Consider the following 21,827-nt stretch of genomic DNA (forward strand, 5'->3'; position numbering starts at 1 on the left):
CATGGAAACCCATTTCATGAGTCCCTCTACACTCTACTGTTCTTGACCTAACATGAAACTACATGAAGTTTGGAGGTGTGTAGTGATGAACTCTGAAGCTACATGAAGTTTGGAGGTGTGTAGTGATGAACTCTGAAGCTACATGAAGTTTGGAGGTGTGTAGTGATGAACTCTGAAGTTCACTGATCTCCTGAGCGTCTGAGACCTATTCTTTCACTAATGTTTGTAGAAGCGGTCTGCATGACTAGCTGCTTGGATTTATACAGCTGTGTCTATAGAAAGTGATTGGTATACAATAAATTCAATGATTTGGATGGGTGAGCGAATACATTTGGCAATATAGTGTCATAGATTAAATACATTTTTACCACCAGTTCATAGCTGATAGCGCTGTTAGCTTGAGTGATGGGCTGGGGGTATCAGTCTGTATTCTCTCTAAAGCTCATTTGTACATTCAACACCAGCTCTGGTTGAGTTTGAATCAGATAAATACAAGTAAACAGCTTACTTTCTGACTGACTGACTGACTGACTATTTTCAATCATAACACAGTGCAAAAACATTGCACACCCAGGAAGCAAAAGCAGTAAAAACAGACATTACAGGTGTTTGAGTATCATTCAATTAAAGGGTGTAAAAAAGTACAGCAGCAGTAAAACCATAATAAAAGTAATGTCTTCTCTGTAATACAAGCATATAAACACAGCGGAAATATCCAGGGTGGCAAAAGTTATCAAAATATTTATTTTCGTATTATCATACGATAAGCTCATAACATAATTATCATGAAGGCCCTAGCTTGTTGTTTGATTGATTGATTTTATACAGAGATGCAGACCTGTGCCCGCTGAATAGCCATGCAAGTTGTGGATGTCAGCAGTGTTTCATCAGCACACAGACTTGCTTTTCTTTAGGCCAGCGGGTAATTTCTGACAGATTGAAAATGCTCAAGAATGAAATCATGTCACTGCTGCTGTCGCTCGTCTTAAAAACTGCTCGACCAAAATCTCTCAGCACAAAAATTACAAAATGACAATCAGCCGGGATGAGCTGTGGCAGGACAGATAAGAAACTGATTACTGATTTGATTGAGTGCTTTGCTTTGTTGATTAGAAAGACGTCTTCGCTCCATCTTAGCTTTGAATAAGGACCTGCAAGTTTTGCTCTGCAGATTTCTCTCTCAAACAGTTTCTCTTTTAAAGCTCTCACATTATTCAAGCAATTAAAATTCAACATTTATTTACTTGATTAAACATTAAAGGAACACTCCAAATCTTTTCAACCTAATCTGTGGCTGCCAAATCTGTAGCATCCAGTTGATTCAGTAGCTCAAACTTTTTCAAATACGACTCTGTTCTTGCAAACAGGAAACTGTTTAAGGAAAAAAAACAATTATGGGATATACAGTATCAGTCAAAAGTTTGAACACCTCCTCATTCAATATTTTGTTTTTTTCCTACATTGTAAATGAATACTTAAGGCATCCAGACTATGATTTTTATGTAGTAACTTAAAAATGTTAAAGAAACCAAAATATTCTGTGAAGCATTTAGGTGCTCTTATCTGGGGAGCTGTGAACTTGCTGGTTTTGAAGCTGGTAACTCTAATAAACGTTTCCTGTGCAACAAAGGAAACTCTTGCTCTTCCTTTCCTGGGGAGGTCCTGATGAGAGCCAGTTTCATCATAACGTTTTTGATGGGCTTTTTGACTGTACTTGAGGACACTTTCAAAATTCTTGAAATGTTTTTCGTATTGACTGACCTTAATTTCTTAAAGTTTTTTTTTTCCTTTACTTAGTTGAGTAGTTCTTGCTTCTTATAATGTGTATTAGAACATTAATCAAATAGAGCTATTCACTGTATACCTGTAACTCTACCTCTTCACAACTTTACAACTGACTGAAAACTAACTCTTGATAAGTTCAGCACAGCTGTTAACTGAAAGCCTGAATTGAAGATGACTCTACCTCATAAAGCTGACTGAAAAAATCCAGCCGAGATGTGCAAAACTGACATCTAAGAGGTGTCATTTTTTTAAGAAACCAAAACATTTACATTTATGGAATTTAGCTGACGTTCTTATGCAGAGCAGTTTACAGATTTGGGCCAATGTAATGTTAGGAGTCTTGCCCAAAGACTCTTATTGCTGTAGCACAGCACAGTCATAGGTAGGGGTGTGCCATATTGTATCGTACGCGATAATATCGCCAACATGTTTGAATATCGTGAACGATATTATACACTGAAATATCGTGCCGTATCACCCACCCCTAATGATCACATCAGGATCCTACTTTTTGGCTGTTTTTAGCTAAAGAAAAATTCACACTGTTCTCATTTCCTATTATATATCTACAAAGAGACAGATTATATCTGTCCAGTATAATTTATTTTACTTTAATCCTGATATATGGAGACATATGAAGTGCATTTTTAGTATCATGACATTCTGAAACATTGACTTCGGTTACATTTTTTTCAATAAATAAAATTAAATTGTTATTATTATTTTTTTTGTTCAGTGTTGTCATATCGCCAAGAGTATCGTTATCGCAAAAATACCATAAAATATCGTGATATTATTTTAGGGCCGTATCGCCCACCCCTAGTCATAGGTATACAGTTAGTGGTGCAATATTTTGCAATTGCATTTTAAGACGCATGCATTTCATGGCACTGATATAATGAAAATAATAATAATGATAATATAGCAGCATAGTAATGCATGTATACATTATTTTTACTTATCAAAAATATTTAGATATTAAAATAAAAAAATAAACATAATTCTTTAATATTCTACATGAAATAAAACATGAATTTAAAACACTATTATAATGTTATTATAATGGTCAGTAGGAAGGTTAGCAAAAACTATTGAGGTTATTTCCATATACAGTATGATAATTTGATAACATAATTATGTAAAATGACGTTATTGTTCATTATTTTTTATTATTCTTTATTGTATCATCCCACACATTTATACATTTGTGCTTTGCTGTTGTCTTGGCTCTTTTTAGGATTAGCTTGTCAAAAAGCAGGAAATCCACTATCAGTCCACTATCAAACGTCACGCTGTAACATGATTGGCAGTAATTGTTTGTAATCATGTTTTGGCTGGAGCTCCTGAGCTCTGAAAGTCAAGAGATCAAGTACTCGCATCTGAAAGGTTAATTTCCTGCCCTGTATAATCATGCCTTGGATTACTTGATGACAAAGTGCAGGGGCTCATGGGTAAGATCATCGTTGGCTTTGATGTACCCGTCCTGTCCTTGGGTTCGTCTCAGCCTCATCCCTTATTCAGTCTGGATTGATGGGTTTTATAACTGCCAGCGGTTTGCTAAAGGTTCCAATTACTCGGCGTGCCGGAGCGGCATGCTGAAAAGCCTGGTGTGTGTCGGGCCGGCTGTCTAAGATCGATTCGCACTGCTGTGATCTGAGCGGCGGACTGTGAATGGGATGGTCACAGTCACAGACTGATATACAAGGGCATTAGGGGCCGTTAAGCATCTGGCCAGAATACAGAGGGCCGCAGTTACAAGTCAGATTTTTGAGCCTGGTTATGGGCGACTTTCTCCACCAGGGACTTTTCTTGTAAAAAAAAAAAAAAAAAGTGTATTTAAATATATATTTTAAAAGTATACTTAGCATGAAAAAGTACATACTTTTAACATTAAAATTAATATGTACCTAAATGAATACTAAATGTACAAAATTTTGGCCCAACCTATGGCAACATAAGTATATATCAATTGATTAAATGAATCTATATTTAACTACAACACAAAAGCATTTGATTGTGCTTTTGAGTGCTTTTTTGTATAACTTCTCTAAATTTAAGTAGATTTAAGTGTGTTTTAAACATCATTTTAATATACTTGAAGTATATTGTTAATGTATTTTATATATTCTTATTTATTTTGAATATTATTATTATTTTGTATATTGTAAATGTATATCGTAAACTTTGCATTTTGATGCACATATTGTGTACACCTTAATGCTAATGGTCAAAAATATATACACTAAAGTGAAATGTGAATATCGTCGCTGTCCAAATGAAAAACACTTATCTCCAAAACAGCAATTTTACAGGAGAGAGAAAAAACCTGGTAAACTCTTAATAAAAGTCAATGTAAAAAGAGTTTATTTCAAGTCATTTTGATAAGTTTCTGTTGGTCCGTTCATCAAGAAATTTTGGCACAGTGTAAGGGACAGTTTGTATGTTCAAATACTGTAGTAAACTAAAAATCGACAAAAATGGAGATAAGTGTTTTTCATAGGACAGCGACGATATACTGTATATTTTCTATAAAAACATATCATTTAAAGCATATTGCTTAAAAATACATCTTATAAAGATACACAAAAAGTATAGTTAATGTGTTTTTTAATAAAGTATATTAAATTAAAAATGTACTTTTAGTATTTTTTATCTAATTTGAACATACTTTAAATGCTCTTAAATATACTTCCTTTTCACGGAGGTAGGGCTAAATAATACTGATGAAAAAGGCACTCAACAGTATTTTCAATATAGATATTCTAATCTAAAAGAACTGGGTATAACCACTGATTTACAGATCCAATTTGAGTTCTGATTTAACTTAATTCAATAATGATTATTTTAGGAATATGTTAGATACATTTACAGTGGTGTAAAAAAGTGTTTGTCTCCTTCCTGATTCCTTATTTTTCTGCATGTTTCTCACACTTAAAGTTTTAGATCATCAAACAAATGTAAATATTAGACAAATATTATACAAGTAAACACTACTACTACTACTACTACTATTAATTTAATTGTCGTCTAATTGTTCATTTGTAACAGGACTGCATTACAATACAACATTACAAGAAATATAATGGGAGATGGGTAATAAGCTCACCCATGTGGATCTTTGTCTCCAAAAGTGCCCAAACACATCTGCACATTTAAATTGCTTTTAAATCTCATTTTTTTCAGCTGTTCTTAAATGTTGTGTTACTCTTAAGCCTGATGTAACAGGACACATCTTCCAAAGAGTTCAACTTTTATCTCGACAGACAACTGAGTATTCTCACAATAGTCTTCCAATATTTTTTTCACACAGGGCCCTGTAGGTTTGTTCTTCTTTTTTACTTAGATACAATAAAGACCTTTTTTACTTAATAATATATAATAAATATCTTCATTTAGAAACTGCATGTTATGTTTACTTGTGTATGTTCTGTTTGTTTATGTTTTTATTTTAAATTAGTTTGATGACCTGAAACATTTAATTGTGACAAATATACAAAGGAATAAGAAGTCATTAAGGGATACTTTCATCCAACTGTATAATTTAGTTATATTTATAATAACAAAAAATCAATACATTTTTACAGTACAAAATGCATCATTTATTATTCTTACAAACTGGTATTAAAATATTCTTTGAGGCACTGTACAGTGACTTTTATTCAGTTTTTGTTGGGTCTGTGTTTATGCTTTAAGCATTGATAATATCCTCAATATGTATATTAAATTTGTCACAATACGAATATCACAATAATATAGTTATATTGCCCAGCTCTAGCTACCACAAACAAATATAACAGTAATACTAAGGCCCAGCGTTCTCTGAGTAAAGTGCATCGACTCAGTTCTGATACATCAGCTCACAGATGCCCTGTACTGATCGACATTACCCTTTGGAGTGATGAGGGGAAGGAGAGCCATCTACTGTATCCACCTAGAGAGAGCAAGGCCAATTATGCTCTCTCAGGGCTCCAGTACCTGATGGCAAGCTACATGAACAGGATTTGAACCGGCTATCTCGTGATCATAGTGGCAGAGCTTAGGCCGCTGGATCACTCAGAGCCCTCAATACGCTAAAGTCAACTATTTGACCAGCAAATTCTGTAAATACTGTAATTCTACCTTCATTATTTAAATGCAACAGCTAGTGTAAACTCTGCTTATATTTTAAAATTTTTATATCCCCACAGAATTAGTTTTTTAAAACTTTATTCATTTCTATTCAAAAAGGTGTGGTTATTGTAATGGGGTGGTTATGGGCGGGACCAATAACAGACCGTCAGTTTCACTCCGCTCAGCTCTGCAGCCTGTGACCTCGAGGCAGCCCTCAGGGGCGGGTTTATGTAAATGAGTAGGCTGTCTCTCCACAGTCTTTCTCCCTCCTCTGGTCTCTACTGCGCTCTACAGACTCAGGTTTCAGATTCGTCAACATGGCGGAAGATTTTGGCTTCATTTTCATTGAATGAATGGGAACGGCGACACGGCGTCCATCTTTTTTACAATCTCTGGTTGGAAGTCAAAGACTAATAACACTTCATCAGAAAGGAAGGATCCACTTCTAGAACTTTCCACATGAGCCCCAGAGGATGGAAAATGTTTGCCAAGGTTTCTCCAAGGTTTGCAGGAGGCTCATGGTGATCTATGGCTGCTGTCATGGGCATGTTAATTAGCTCGTTTATTGAGCCCCTATTTAAAGAGAAACTGGCCGTGACCCTGACACTGAATGTTTGTAGTGTGCTCAGGAATGCTTGGCGCAGGAGCTTCAGAAGGCCATGGAGGTGAATGACCCCTAACTGCTGCATAAACACACCTGACTGCATATGAACATCCTCTGCTCTTCTGGTGTCTCAGAGGCAGGAGAGAAATGCAGCTCTGTGTTCTGCAGCAGGGTGAAAGTGTGGGTGTGTGAGAAGAGCTATTTGGGTGCATGAGCATCGCTAAGCTTAGCTGCAGTTTCACCCACAGGGGTATATTTTTACTGTTTTAGGGGATGCTGCTGGTGCTAGCATGACACCACACAAAGTGAACATCTGAATAAGGAATGCACTGAATATTTGGCAAAAGAAAATCTTTTTAAATAAGTGAATAGGCCACATAATTTATACAGAATTATGACTCATTTATGTTTCATCATATTGCAGATTTTTCTATAAAGTTAGAACTTTTTTTAATCAGGAGCAGCAGTAGACACACACTAAAATTTTACTACTAAAATGAATTAATTATAAGAACTGTGCTTCTAAGGTACATTTCTAATTAAAACAGCACTCCTGAGCTAAAGTTTTGACTAAAATTGCACTGCTGAAATAAATTCATGATAAGAACTGCACTTCTGAGGTCAATTTCAAATTAGAAAAGTACTGTCGAGCTAAATGTATGGCTAAAATTGCACTGCTGAAATAAATTAATTCTAAGAACTGATTCTGAGGTAAATTTCTAATTAAAAAAGCAATACTGAGCTAAAAGTATGACTAAAATTGCACTGCTTAAGTACACTTTTGATGAGAACAGTACTTCTTAGGTCAATTCCAAATTTAGAAAAGCACTGCTGAGCTAAATTTGTGACTAAAATTGCACTGCTGAAATAAATTCATGATAAGAATTGCACTCATAAGGTAAACGTATTGTGCTTCGTTTGGTATTTCTACTGGGATACTTTTAAAATGTAGTTTTGTTAAAAACACTCCACTCTAGCACTTTATCTCCTCCCAATCTCTAGGTTTATACCAGGGATGCACCAGTACTGGGATCATAGCAGTATATTAGCATTTATACAATTTTAACATTAAAACTGCATGCACCACTTCAATAGCAGTGTAATATTTATTTCCATATGGTTTCATATAAAATGCACATATTTTAGTGTAGTAGCCCAGCATAATGTGAGCTTTTATGAAATTCAATAAATAATTCAGATGCTAGTAATTTAGTTAAGATGCTATCTGCTGATTCAGATACAGTATAAATCCAATATCATGATCCATCCCTATTTTATATAACTCATATTATATTACTGTTACGGAAGTGAGGGGATGGACGTAAGTGCAAAATAATTATATTTATTAAATTAACAAACTAAAACAAATTAACAAACAAACAAACAAAATAAACCAAAGTAACACTGAATACAAAACACTAAACTTGAAAACAGGAATCTAAGAAACAGCATGAAACAAACCTGACCACAGACAGCAAACAAACCAACAAAAGACTAGACAAAGAAGGCTTGAAACAAAGGGGCTTATATACACATGGAGGGAACAGGAAACTGGAAACACCTGAGGATCAATCAAGAGGGGGCGGGGTTACACATAACTAATGACAGGGTGGGGCTAGGGCGGAGACAGGACCAAAACACAACAATAGCATATGGCTGGGAAACATGACAGGTAAACAGAGGGGCAGGAGCACAAGAGACCAAATGAGGGAGAAACATGACAGACATGGGCTAAACTGTGACAATTACTGACTGACGTAGAGCTGATCCAGAGTATCTGTGTCTGCAAAAATGGTTTTAATTCTTACAAATGTTCAGACATTAACCCTACTGACGGATTTTCCATCCAAAATCACACCTTGTGTTCTCAGCTTAATTACTCAGGAATCCCTTCACACATAAACATAATCCATATATGGTTAGAAAGGGCGGAGCTTACTCTTTCTAAAAAAGTGACGACATCCCAGTGCAGTAAAGCTAATGCTAGTGCTTCAAACATATTTATACGATGTTTCAAACCAAATAATATCAATTAATGACTCAAAAGTGTCCACAGAAAAAGTGTGAAACTACCTGCTTTACTCAAACTAAAGCTAGGTATGGTGTGCGCACTACTTTATATAGTTTTTATTTTACTTGCACATTTTTACTAAGTAGTTATTTTGCACTAAACATTTTTATTTATTTAGACAAAAAGTTTACATTTTTGTATATATATGTTTTCTTTGTGTGTCCTGATCAAAATACTGAAAGGCATAGGCTGCTCTGACGGTCAGGTTTTTAGTATCTACATGTATCCTAGAGGTGTGATTATTGATTATCAAGAAAAATAACTCCGCCTGATTACACACACATACATATATTTGTGGCAGAGCAAAAAATCAGCTGGCAGTTTTATTAGCAGAGTAAGACGGATGTCTTTATACTGATGTGAATGTAATGTGTTAGTTGTTAGATTGGCCCAGGGTGACCCTAAGGCATGTGCTCCACACTCTTCCTCACATATTTTTAATTGGGATTAAAGCTGTGGCTGTCACAATGCTTTTAATACGCGTGTTTGACGGGGTGCGACTTAGCGAGTACGAGTGTGTTTGTGTGAATATGTATACGAGTGTGTGTGTGTGTGTGAGAGAGAGTGTGCGAGTGTGTGACACGGCTCATGATCTGCTGCTTAAGTGGCACATGATTCTTAGGATAGATCTGGCTGGCACGTGCACAAAATATGCGAAAGTTGCGGCGGTTGCCGCTGTGAATGCGAGCAGGAGACTTAAGATGGAATTGCAGTCCCTTCTGGCCAGACCGGCCCTGAGCCAAAATCTTCCAGCTCTGACCGCTTTAAACAGGCAGGACAGAAACGCTCCAGTAAATCCAATAGCATTCATTCCTCGCATGACTCACAGTTTTACTGTATCCTTCAAACCGACATCTAGTCCACAAGTGTTGTGATTTATTCACTGGAGAAAAAGTGACTTAGGAAAGAGCATTTTAAAACTAGGGCTAAAAACTAGACTAAATCACAGCAGTTTCCATCCTTTCCAGTTGTTCTGTTTATGTACTATATTAAAGTATATAAATGTCAGACACAACGCTTAAATTTGGTGCATGAATGAGACAAAACACAGATGGTCTGTATGTTGTATTTTAGATTGTAAGCAAATAGTGGCCATATTAAATGTAGGAGAAATGGGCTGATATGAAGACCTGAGTCAAAGCATTTATAAATATATGAGCCACCGCCCTAAACATCGTTGTAAACAAGGTGCACCTCTTAATGACAGTGATATTGCATAATAGCAGCAGTTTGAGGAGCATGACAGAGAATTCAAGGTGTTGCCCTGGCCTTCAAACTACTCAGATCTCAATCCAGTCCAGCACACACCCTTGTTAGATATGTTTCAAGCAGCAGATCTAATCCACAGCGGCTCCACCTCAACAGTTTACAGGACTTAAAGGATCTGCTGCTGGTGTTGTGGTGCTAGAGACCACAGGGCGACTTCAGAGATCTTGTAGAGTCCATGCATTGGTGGGATGTAGCTGTTTCTTTGGTTGCGTGTGGACGGCCAATAACATATTAGGCAAGTGTTCATTTTGGCTTATGTTCATTTTTATTATACACACCTACATTTCTGTAATTATTGAAAATTCTTTCCATGTAATCTCTTATGCAGTCCCAGTCAAACGTTTGAACACATCTTTTCTCATTCAATGTGTTTTATGATTTTTTACAGGGTAAATTTAATACTGTAAACATAAAATGAGACAATCTGCCAATTATAAACCTACTCCTGACTGGATAGTAAATCAGATGTCACTCCGTCTTCATTAAATCAGTAGTGCATGACAGCTGAAGAAGGATGTTAATTAATAAAAATCTAATCAGATGATTTAGATGATTCTCTACAAGCAATTCAAATCCACAAAAAGCTGTGATACATATCTACAGTAAGCACCCCTGTGTTGAATATAGATATATGAATATTGTTGTAATGCATTTTTAAAGTGACTGGTCTATAGGACTGACAGGATTACATGGTAATGATTACACTTGTCTGCTGTGTTGAGCATGATCTTTATTAAAAAGTAAATGGATTCATTTTACCTTTAGAATTAACTGCCAGCAATCCACAGTTGACATGAATAAATGATAAAAAAAATATCTGTTAAACATTTTACCTTGTTTTGGAATTTATGATCGAATTTTGCTTGTCTTCAACAATGGTTTGAGTTGTGTCTTGGTGCAGTATAGTTTTTAATATAGCAAAAATAAAGAATGACTGACTATATTTCTTCAGTATGGGTTAATAGGCTTGCATGATTATGCCAATGTTACAGTTTAACAGTTTAACAATATGAAACTATAGCTGGCTAACTTTGTAGTGTCTGTGCAAATGTGTGCAACTGTGCAACAGAGGAAACTCTTGCTCCTTTTTTCCTGGGGCGGTCCTGATGAGAGCCAGTTTCATCATAACGTTTTGAGGATATTTTCAATGTTCTAGAAGTGTTTCGGATTGACTGACTTCATTTCTTAAAGTATTTTTTTACTTAGTTAAGTGGTTCTTGGCATATCAGGATGGCATATCAGGATGTAATATAGCGTTACAACTCATGCTTTCAAACTTAAATAAATAGTAACTAACTCTTGATGAGTTCAGCACAGCTGTTAACTGAAAGCCTGAATTCCAGGTGACTCTACCTCATAAAGCTGACTGAGAAAATCCAGCCGAGATATGCAAAACTGTCATCTAATTTGAGAGGTGCTGCTTTGAAATATCTAAAATATAAAACATATTCTGATTAGTTTAACATCTTTAAACATATTCAAACTTTTGACTGGTCCTGTTTTTTTCCAGTCTACTTGCTCTCTAAAATAAATAGAGATTGCCCTACTTGGCGAGTGTATGTTGTGTGGAATATCACTGTGGTGATACAGGCTAAGATGACGCCTGCCACTGTGTCTAACCCAAGTGCCAAGCCTGCTGTTTGGCTGGTGGAAAGCGTGCATTGCCTGGAGAATGGAGAAGCTGTTGCGCTGGTGAGACCAGTGGGCCTCGGGGAGCCTCTCCTGCCCTCCAGCATTCATATGTCACACATGGCTAGTGAATGTTACCCATGCGTGTCAGCTCAGGAGAGGTGCTACTCATAGCTTTCCTATCTGCTTTCAAGCAGCCGTAACCGTTCATGAATCTTCAGCTCATCTGTAGTCTTTACACTGTTACCAGAGGACTAGACAGCGAACCCGCAGGCCTAAATTCATTACAGACGACAGACAGACAGTAAGTGCTGATCCAAGGAAAATCAGGGCTCTCTAGAACTGGCATGATGCCAGAATGCCAAAATAATACTGGGGCAAAATGGTATTGTCTTATTGGGCTGTATAAACTAAATTAAAAATGTTATGTATTTGTTGAATTAGTTGATGACTACTGGATATACACATCCTGGCCAAAAAAATATTCAGTTGGACCACCTTTGGCTTTGATTGCTTTGAGGCATTCACTGTGGCATTGTTTCAATAAGCTTCTGAAATGTCAATCCAGTGCTGCATTAATTTTTCACCAAGATCTTGCAGCAGCATTGATGATGGTAGAGTCTGGCCACTGCTCAAAGCAGCTCTTCTCCAGCACATCCCAAAGATTCTCAATGAGGTTAAGATCTGGATTCTGTGGTGAACTCTCTCAATCCATGTGTGAAAATGATGATCTCATGCTCCCTGAACCCTGAACTCTTTCACAATTCCAGCCACACGAATCCTGACATTGTGATCTTGGAATATGGCCGTGATCATCAGGAAAATAAAATTCCATTGATGGAATAACCTGGTCTATATTCAGTATATTCAGGTAGAGTCAGCTGACCTCATTCTTTCAGCACATACTGTTGCTGAACCTAAACCTGCAGACCAACTGCAGCATCACCCCACATCATTTACTTACTTAAATCCAGATGAAGACCTTTTTTCTTTGGCCAGGCAGTGTAGTCATAGATAGAGAGAGAGATAGTCATAGATAATAACAAGGACAGAATACCAAGAGGGAAAGACCAAAAATGGCAGGTTAAAGTTTTTGAACTCTACATTTTTACACTCTACTCATTTAAATTAAACAAAATAAAGTGTTCAGCAGCATCTGTCATGCTTGGTATTAGGACTTGGTATCACCACTGATTTATAGAATCAATATTATTCCAGTTCACTAGCTCCCAATTCAATTCGATTTGAAAAGTGTTTGATTTTGATTAATTTAATTATATTTAAAATACATTTAACTACAGGTTTTGTTTAGATTAAAAAAAAAAAGATTTTCAGAGAACTAATATAGTAATTGTATAAGGAGTGTTTGCATGAAGAATAACCCAAACATGTTTCATTAATATTTTCTTATTTAAACATACACTCAGCTGGGATTCAGCTGGGATACAGCTGAGGGTATTTGAATAAAGCATTAGCTAGGTTAGCTAAAGTGATCTGGGCTATGCTGGCTAAAGCAGTCAGGCTACACCTGCTGAACAGGAACTGCATCTGACTTCAAATATGACAAAAATATCTATATTGACTAAATTTAGCTATGAATGTAACACGTTACTAATAGCCATTCCTAGCAATTAGCTAGCATTAGCTAGTTATCTGTTAATTTTCAGTCTTCACAGACTTCGCTTGACAGCAGTGAGGGTGTGTCATAACTGAGATCTAGATCAGGCTGTAGGTTTATGTGTTATCTGCTAAACTAAGCAGTAAATCACTGGGATCTGTAAAGTATTTTCAGAGCAGTGGGCTTTTTTCCCAGTATAACAACTTAGACTTAGTTTAGGCTAACACAGCTAGCTAGCTAACTAACTGCGGACAAAGCTTTATAAAATGCACATAAGCTGATTTAGAATGCTGCTTGCCATGGTAAAAGTTAGCTAATTGTATATGAATCGATTTCGAATCACCTAAATGAAGATCCATTTAAAAAAATACTTTTTTTATACCTTTTTTTAACTTCTACTTATTAGTTTGCTCAGTTTACTCTCTCTTCACAGACTGGCTGTTTTACAGCTGAAAGAAACAAACTGTACAGGACTAAGACTAGGATTGCTTCTCTTGCTTCTCTTTTTCTTAATTTTTTGGCTTTTGTGGTCTCAATAGGTCTGCTAATATGATATTTAAATAATAGAAAATGTCCTTATTTTCAAAAAGCAAGATTAAGAATAAGATTAGATTTGGCTTATTTTTCCTTAAAAAGGCTTCTAACATGCACTGCCCTTCAACTACTATCCATAGATTTTTTTTATGATGTTCAGGTCAGAGGACATTGAGGGCCAAAGTAAGACCTACAGTTTATTTTGCCATCCATTTTTTTTCATCTTCCACTTGATTTTGTGATTTCCCGCATGATCCCTGCTGTTCTGCACATTTTTATCCATACCTTTGCTCACTGCGGCCAGTTCTATTTTATCTTCATCGTTCCACAGGACTTATTTCTGAAATGCATGTTTCAGAGACTTGTTTAGATCCAGATTTAGTTCTTTTGAAGTGAGGGTGCAGGAGAGGTTTTCTTTTGATGATTATTTCATGAAGGTCATATTTGTGCAGTTGTCGCTTCACAGTAGATTTTTTTTTCCAGTCAAAAAGTGTTTTGATTTTCTACTAGCAGTTCTTATAGACCTCAGCTTGACCTCCATTACTGACGTGGGGTTAGGGTTACTCTTTGATTTCTGTATCGCTGTAACTATTACTATTCCCTGATTCATCATTTTATAAAAGAAGGATCAGTAGTGAATTGGGGGAAAACAATAGTGATCATGCAGGATTTAAATGTAGAATTGATGACATGCAGAAATAATTATGTCATATGTTAATCATTTCTACACTGCTTTTGTGTGTGAGTAGATCTGTCATGATGGATGAGACTGGATGATATATTGTCTCGGGATTTATAGGGATAAAACTATATTATTGTCATTTTCATATAATTTAACCATTATATTTTTATGCAAATTTATACATTGAGAAATCAATAAAGGACTATCCTCTCTTATCTTTTAATAGCAAAATAATGAATAATAAAAAGTAAAGATTGGAAAATTCAGTAATTGGAATATAAAAATGTTTAAATATTCTACACAAATAATTAAATGAAAAGACATACCAGCTCAATCACATTAATGGGAACATTTTTTTTTATAATATAAAGATAGAGCAGTGGTGCTTTGTGCTGATAGAACTGTTTGCTGAAGTGAATAAGAATATGGCTGTCTCTCAGTGTAAATCAGGGCGTTGAGTTCCCAGAAGCTATGGTTGAAATTTTTGGCATTTTTAGACTTATATATATCTCCAATCAAATGGCATTTACTCAAAACAACAGCTTATGTAACTTAACCTTCCCAGTTTACCAGACAAGACAAGCATATACACCATACTTGTGCTGGGCACAGATGGAATTTGGTCTCCACCTTTAACCTTGAACACAAACAATAGTGATTTTTGTGAGAGCACATGCCCGGAGCGGTGGGCAGCCATTGCTGCAGTAGTTATTTGAGGTTGGGGCTGCTGTGGGTGTAATATTTGGAACTGGAAACCTGGTTCAGAGAAATGATTTGTGTTATCCATACGGCAGGTTTGTTGTACAGTGCAAACTGCTCACTGGAATCTGGATCAGCAAGGGGATCAGCTATTAGAGCTTAGATCGGGCCCAAAAAATTTTACCTGACCCAGCCTGAGCCCGAGCCCGTGCATGTTCTGCCCGAGCACGACCCAACCCGAACCATAAACTGTCGTGGACAAGCGGAGGAGTTCACGTGCGCCCAGAACTACGTGATTATAAGATTTTCCGTTTTTCATTATAGTTTAATTTAATTTTGTTTTTATTTTTTCTCCTACAGTTCCGTAAGTTTTAATTCGTTTTTAGAGTGGGCTTGCTAGTTTTTATTAGTTTTCACACATCTTAACAGAGAGATCAATCTAAGAAACAAACGAGAGAAAGAGAGAGAGAGAGAGATTTCCGTGTTCTGTTGTATGAGCTACTCACAGGTAAAGGTTCTCACATACTGTATCTCCTGTTGCTCTTTTATCTCCTCAGGCTCATATTCTAATCCCATACATAATTCTGAAGTTTCTTAGTGTTTTCGGTCACTGTTGTGCCGAATCCAACTCCCTGCTGAATCCGACTCTGCTTCGCGAACAGAATCGGCACAACACCGCCCGCTGTACAACTCCGGGAGTGAAAACAGTGCTTATAAATAAATTAAACATGAAAATGAGGGTATTCTATCAGTAATTTCAGTTTGTTTTAGTTAGTTTTTCAGTTTGTTTTAGTTTTATTTCGTTTGTTTTCGTTAACAATAATAATTGGTTACTTAGCAACATTGTGATTATCACACCAGAGCTTTATATTAAATAAAAATATAATTAAAAAACAGATGACTACATTTCGGACTATTTTCTGGAGCCCGACCCGACCCGGCCCGAGGAATGAGATGGGAAATCTCAGCCCAACCCGACCCGATTTTGGGTCAGGCCTCGGGTCAGGTCGGGTTCGGGCAGAGAATCTAAGCTCTATCAGCTATGTTAGTTAAATTTCGATATGTTATTTTTGTCAATATTAACGTTATTTAAGTTTTAGGAAAAGTGCTATTTTGTTGTGTTGTGAATGTGTTACCTGATTAGCATTTTTATACTATGCTTTTATATGCTTTTATACTGTACTTTTGCACACAAGCCTTCGTTTTTGACTTTTTTTTTTAGTTTTTTTATTTATTTAAATTTTTGGCAGTTTCTGTAACCACATAGACGTGTGCTGTTCACATTGGAAGCACTGGAACTCATGTCAACTCATGCAAATGAATGTAAATATGATGCATTATATAACTGTGCAATTAATCGTCCGCTGTTCATTTACTCTGAAGGGAACTCCTCTTGACCTTGGCACTGCTTTAATTTTATGCACATGAAGCAGACAAGCTGTATTTTCGTGGCTGAAGTAAAATATCATTTTTATATGGTGATATTTTATATATCCTGTCCTGTAAAGAAGCAGCAGAGTAAGTAGAACTCCTGAGGGCTGTAATGAGATTGGTAATCATGAGCAGGCTTGCTTGGCAGACGCCCATCCCTCCATTGTTCGAGTGCCTCAGCACTTCTGTCTCGTCACACCTACTATGTAAGCAAATGCCTGAGCCAACTGCGAAATACTGTAAGTGGCTATTGCGTATCTTTTTCACACAGCCTTAAATAACTTGTTTGGGGATTCGGAGTGGAAGCACGGTCGGTGCAAAACAAACACGGCCCAACGAAAAGGCTTGTTTGCCTTGTCTTTGACAGTGACTTAAAGTGAATTCAATTGCCTGCACACATTCTCAAGCAGTGTGTATATTATTTGCCTGTGTCCTTCAGTGATGCTACAGTAAAATCCAGTAAGAACAAGAGGTTTAGTATTGCGGCGTGTTGTTGTTGTTATTCCCGACTCCCTCGGTGCCAGAGATGCCGAATGACCTTGTGCCATCGCTACTTGGTCCCTGTAACAGATTGCAACACAGATGTCTCTCAGTACTTCATGCGGCAGTGATTTGCTAAACGCTCCACCATCTTTTGACGAGTCCTCAGCTTGTGGGGTGGGAGCAGATATGACTTTGTGAAGAAAATGATAATAAACAACACTGTGTCACAAATTTCAGCCAGTGTTACTTTGACAGAAGCGGCACTCGAGTGTCTTGTACTGCCACGGCTGTGTGTTCTAGTAGATGATGGCATATCAATATCAGAATGATATCAGCAGAAAATGCTGGACTGGATATGGATCTGATCCAATCCTGTAACAAATCTAGACTAAAATAGCACACACTCCTCACACTGTCTGATGTCATCTTGTTAGTGTTCAACTACAATCCACAGATTATTTTTTTTTTTTTTATAATTTTATTTCTAATTTTTCCCATTTTCTCCCCAATTTACACGGCCAATTACCCAACCCACTCATTAGGACTCCCCCTATCACTAGTGATGCCCCAACACACCAGGAGGGTGAAGACTAACACATGCTTCCTCTGATACATGTGAAGTCAGCCACTGCTTCTTTTCGAGCTGCTGCTGCAGCATTGCCGAGCAGCATCACAGCGCGCTCGGAGGAAAGCACAGCGGCTCGGTTCTGATACATCAGCTCACAGACGCCCTGTGCTGCAGACATCACCATAGGAGTGATGTGGGGAGAGAGCGCCATCCACCCACCCAGAGGGAGCAGGGCCAATTTTGCTCCCTCTAACGCCGGCAGCTTGATGGCAAAGCTGCATGAGCGGGGGTTCGAACTTGCGGCCTCCCGCTCATAGTGGCAGCGCTTTAGACCGCTGGACCACTCGGCGCAATCCACAGATTTTTAATGATGTTCAGGTCGGAGGACAAATTGAGCAATGGTAGGAACTTCAGTTTATACCACTTGAAGTAGTGTATTTGTAGATTTTGAGTAGTGTTTATGATCATTATCCTGCTATAGAATAGGTGTGGGTAGGGCTGGGCGATATGGATCAAAAACTATATCTCGGAAAAAAAATTCTGAATTGCGAAATATGATATATATCTCAATATTTTTTTTCATACCATAAGGTAATATCAAAAAGATACTTTTAAGACAAAGTTACATGTTCCAAATTTTATATTGGTATTTTTATAATTCAGTGCTGTATATTTTTTAATCTCGATATATCGCCCAGCCCTAGGTGTGGGAATCATAAGACATCTTACGATGCAATATCATTTCAATACGTTGCCCACGATAACGATGCTATCACAATACTAGAGACAATTCTCCACGATACTTCACAGCATCTGTGTTACTGAAGAGGATAAAAGACTAAATTCTAAATAATACCAGGAACTATTAGCTGCACAGAATTTCAAAACCAATATTCTTCACTACAGATTTATTTTTTGTGCAACCACATAGAATTTATTGTCATACCTATAATGTACACACATACATGAGTGAATATGCTCCACTACACCAATAAGAGTCCTTGGGCAAGACTCCTAACACTACATTGACCCACCTCTCTAATAGGAATAACCTTTTAAGTTGCTCTGGATGAGAACATCAGCTAAATTCCACATACATAAATGTTAAGTAAATGTAAGCTGTTTTCTCTGATTATTGCGTGCCAATAATTTGACCCTTCTGGTTGTTTAACAAGTGAGAAGCTACTCACTGCATCAGTTAGGGTTATATAACTTGTTGCCAGCTGAAACTTAATCTCGCATGCAGTGATTATTCAATGGGTGGCTCTTATCTACAATAATATGACAAGGTAGTGTATTGAATATATATTTATTTTTTATTTGATAACAAAATGTCTGCCATAGGAAACTGAAGAACTAGGTTTTTAGTATGTTTTGAGTATGTTTTGTCCATCACTGAAGATAACGACAATCCTAACAATCTTGAATGGTCTTTTAAGGGGTTAACTCTGCTTGGGTTGTAGATCTTCTGCTGTGTCTCACATGCTTCAGTGTATATGTATGTGTGTACTGTATGTGTGGGTGTGTATTCACTCAGATTAACTCCCTCCTTCAGCGCTCAGAGATACGGAGAGCGTGTAATTAATCACACGAGATAAACAGGCAGCTCTAGCCCTGTGCGCTGGTGTGGCGTGTGCACAGCTAAAGGGAACAAATATGACCTTTCATTTTTACTGCCCATTGCAGGCAAGCGCCAGGCTGGATTTGTCATTATTTAGGGGCTTGGTGCTATGGTAATTACGGAGCGGTGTCATCTCCAAACAGAGACTGTTATTAGTAGTGTTGTGGTTGCAGCTGTGAAGATGGCTCTGTCTTTATCTGGCCTCCGTAATAGAACTGTGAAGACATAACCACTTATTACTAACCATCTGTCAGATGACCTTGGCAAGACCAACAGTATTACCCAGCTTGGAATTGAGCTGTGGGGAAGAGTCCTCCATCTAAGCCTCTATCAGCTGTCACCGCCTCTTCTTTCTCTCACCGCTTTCCTGCACAGCCCTGAATGGAGCTCAAATGGATGTTTTCCTACTGTTAAAAGCTTATCTCTCACTGCCGGCCCCGGGACTCCGCTGCTTTAACCCTTAAACGGCTGAAAGTAGTGCTTTTAACTTTTAACTTGCTGAACTTTTTAAATTGAATGATGTAAATATGGAATTAATTTTATTGATTTTTTTTGTAAAGTAAAGAAAACATGTAATTATTTATTTTGTTTTATATTTTAGATTCTTTTTAAGTAGCACTCAGTCAGCTCTATGATGTAGAGTCACCTGGAATTCAGGCTTTCAGTTAACAGCTGTGCTGAACTCATCAAGAGTTAATTACTTTAATTTCTTGTCTCTCAATGTGTTTGAGAGCATCAGTTGTAAAGTTGTGAAGAGGTAGAGTTACAGGTATACAGTGAATATCTCTATTTGAGTCATGTTCTAATCCACGTTATATCAAAAATTACTCAGTTAAGTAAAGAAACAAATGACTTGGCAGTCAATCTGAAAAATTGAAGAATTTTAAATGTATCCTCAAGTGCAGTCATCGCAAAGATCATCAAAAATGCTATGATGGAACTGGCACTCATCAGGACCGCCCCAGAAAAGAAAGGGCAAGGGTCACCAGCCTCAGAAACCTCAAGTAAACAGCTCCCCAGATAAGTACATCTAAATAGTTCACAGAGTATAATACATAATTCCTTATGTGTTCTTTTATAGTCTAAATATATAATAAATATAAGATAAAAATACGTAATAAATATAAGATTCCTCATGGTATTTCACTGACTCAGTAAATTTGTTTTTTTTCCAACAATCGAATAAAGCCTTCTGAGTTCAGGGTGTTTGGACATGATGACCTTTCCAGATGATTGGCAGGTGGAGTCTATAGTCTCCGATCCGTTACTTTACTTCATGGCTGAAAGGCGGTCAACCAATGAAAGCTGAATTGAATATATAGGGTGTATATAGGGTGGATTTAAATTGTGTTAACATGGTATTTAAAACCAGTGTTTTTTTAATTGTAATAACTGTCATTATGCCATACATTTCCAGTATTTCTTATAGTTAAATGTAATTTTTATCTTCTGGGTTTGTTATGCCTAATAGAAAAGACTGGTTGGAGCTGACAGAAAGGCTACTGTAACTCAGATAATCCTTCTGTGTGATCGTCCTGTGCGGAAACTGCTTTGAGGCAGATGGGCTACAACAGCAGAAGAATACCAGTACCAGTTAGGTCAAGGACCTATCCCACATCCAAATCTCCTACTAGTTACCCCTACCCCATGTTTTTGAGTGTAACCCTTCCCTTTCGAACATAGTTACAAGGGAAAGGGGTGAAATCCTCCCCCTAAGAATTGGGAAACCCTTCAATCATCTGATATGTCATTAGAAGCGATTAAGTTCAGCAACCTAGCTGCTGCTGGTTAACTTGTTAACTTTAGGGCATTATTGCATGTCTTCAGAAAGGGGGCAGGTGGTAGAGAAATTATTTATTATTGTCTATTCCTTAATTCCTTTGTGAAGGGGAGCTGAAATTAGCTTTAATTAGCTTTCATCTTATTTTTTCCACTCCACCTGAAATACTGCAGCCCCTGCTGTCTTTTGCACCATTTAAGGTGGAATGGAAAAGTTAGATAAGCTAGCTAGCTACTGATACAAACTACTAGCGATCTTTGTTATGCTTGTTATGAAGAATTCGGCCATAAAACATTGAAACTACACATTAAACTATGGTAATATAGTGATAATCATCACTTTTAACAAGGAAAATACTTTCTTTGGACGCTTGTTCTGCCATCTTACCAGCAGTGATGGGAGTATCGGCGTTTTTCAGTAACGAGGAACGAGTAATCTAACTAATTACTATGACTGTAACTATAACGCCGTTACCATTTCCGACACCCCGTTACTGCGCGTTATTTTAGCCACTCAATCAACTTTTTTCTAAATCAGCTTGCTGGTTTTGCGGAGCGCAGATGAGGGTCAGTGTAGGGAAGCCCCGCCTCCCCCTCGCTGTGAGTTCAGGCAGCTAGTCTGAGCAGCTGAGGTTAAAACAGATCTGGATATACAGCTTTTTGTTGCCTGCTAGAGGAATATTGAATAAAGATTATTAATTGTGTAGGCCCCTTAGAACTGATAATTGTTTTAATAATTTGTTCCTTTGTATTATAAAAGGTAAAAGAACAAATCAGAAACAAGTGAATTGTTTACATTATTACATTGCTACATGAAATCCATTGTTGATGTACGGTTTTGCATACTTTATTGAGGAATGGATTCAATGATGGAATATATTTGGTCCATGAATTTGTGCACCCTTTGTTCAATTTTAAATCCGTTGAATAAAAAAAAATAACAT

General features: G+C 37.1%; 1 protein-coding gene across 9 annotated transcripts in view; it reads left to right on the top strand.

Annotated features, from left to right (window-relative positions):
• LOC103021633 (band 4.1-like protein 1) overlaps nt 1-21,827 on the top strand; it is a 223,213-nt gene that overhangs the window by 53,359 nt on the left and 148,027 nt on the right. Inside the window, exon 1 of one of the 9 annotated variants that reach the window (XM_022682338.2) lies at nt 9,905-10,074. The exons of the other annotated variants lie outside the window; for them this stretch is intronic. The gene's annotated coding sequence lies outside the window, so the exon portion shown is untranslated. Of the gene's footprint in view, nt 1-9,904; nt 10,075-21,827 lie in introns of those variants that run through there. 9 annotated transcript variants of the gene reach the window in all.

This window comes from Astyanax mexicanus, chromosome 24, assembly GCF_023375975.1.
Source record: "Astyanax mexicanus isolate ESR-SI-001 chromosome 24, AstMex3_surface, whole genome shotgun sequence".
NCBI lineage: Eukaryota > Metazoa > Chordata > Actinopteri > Characiformes > Acestrorhamphidae > Astyanax > Astyanax mexicanus.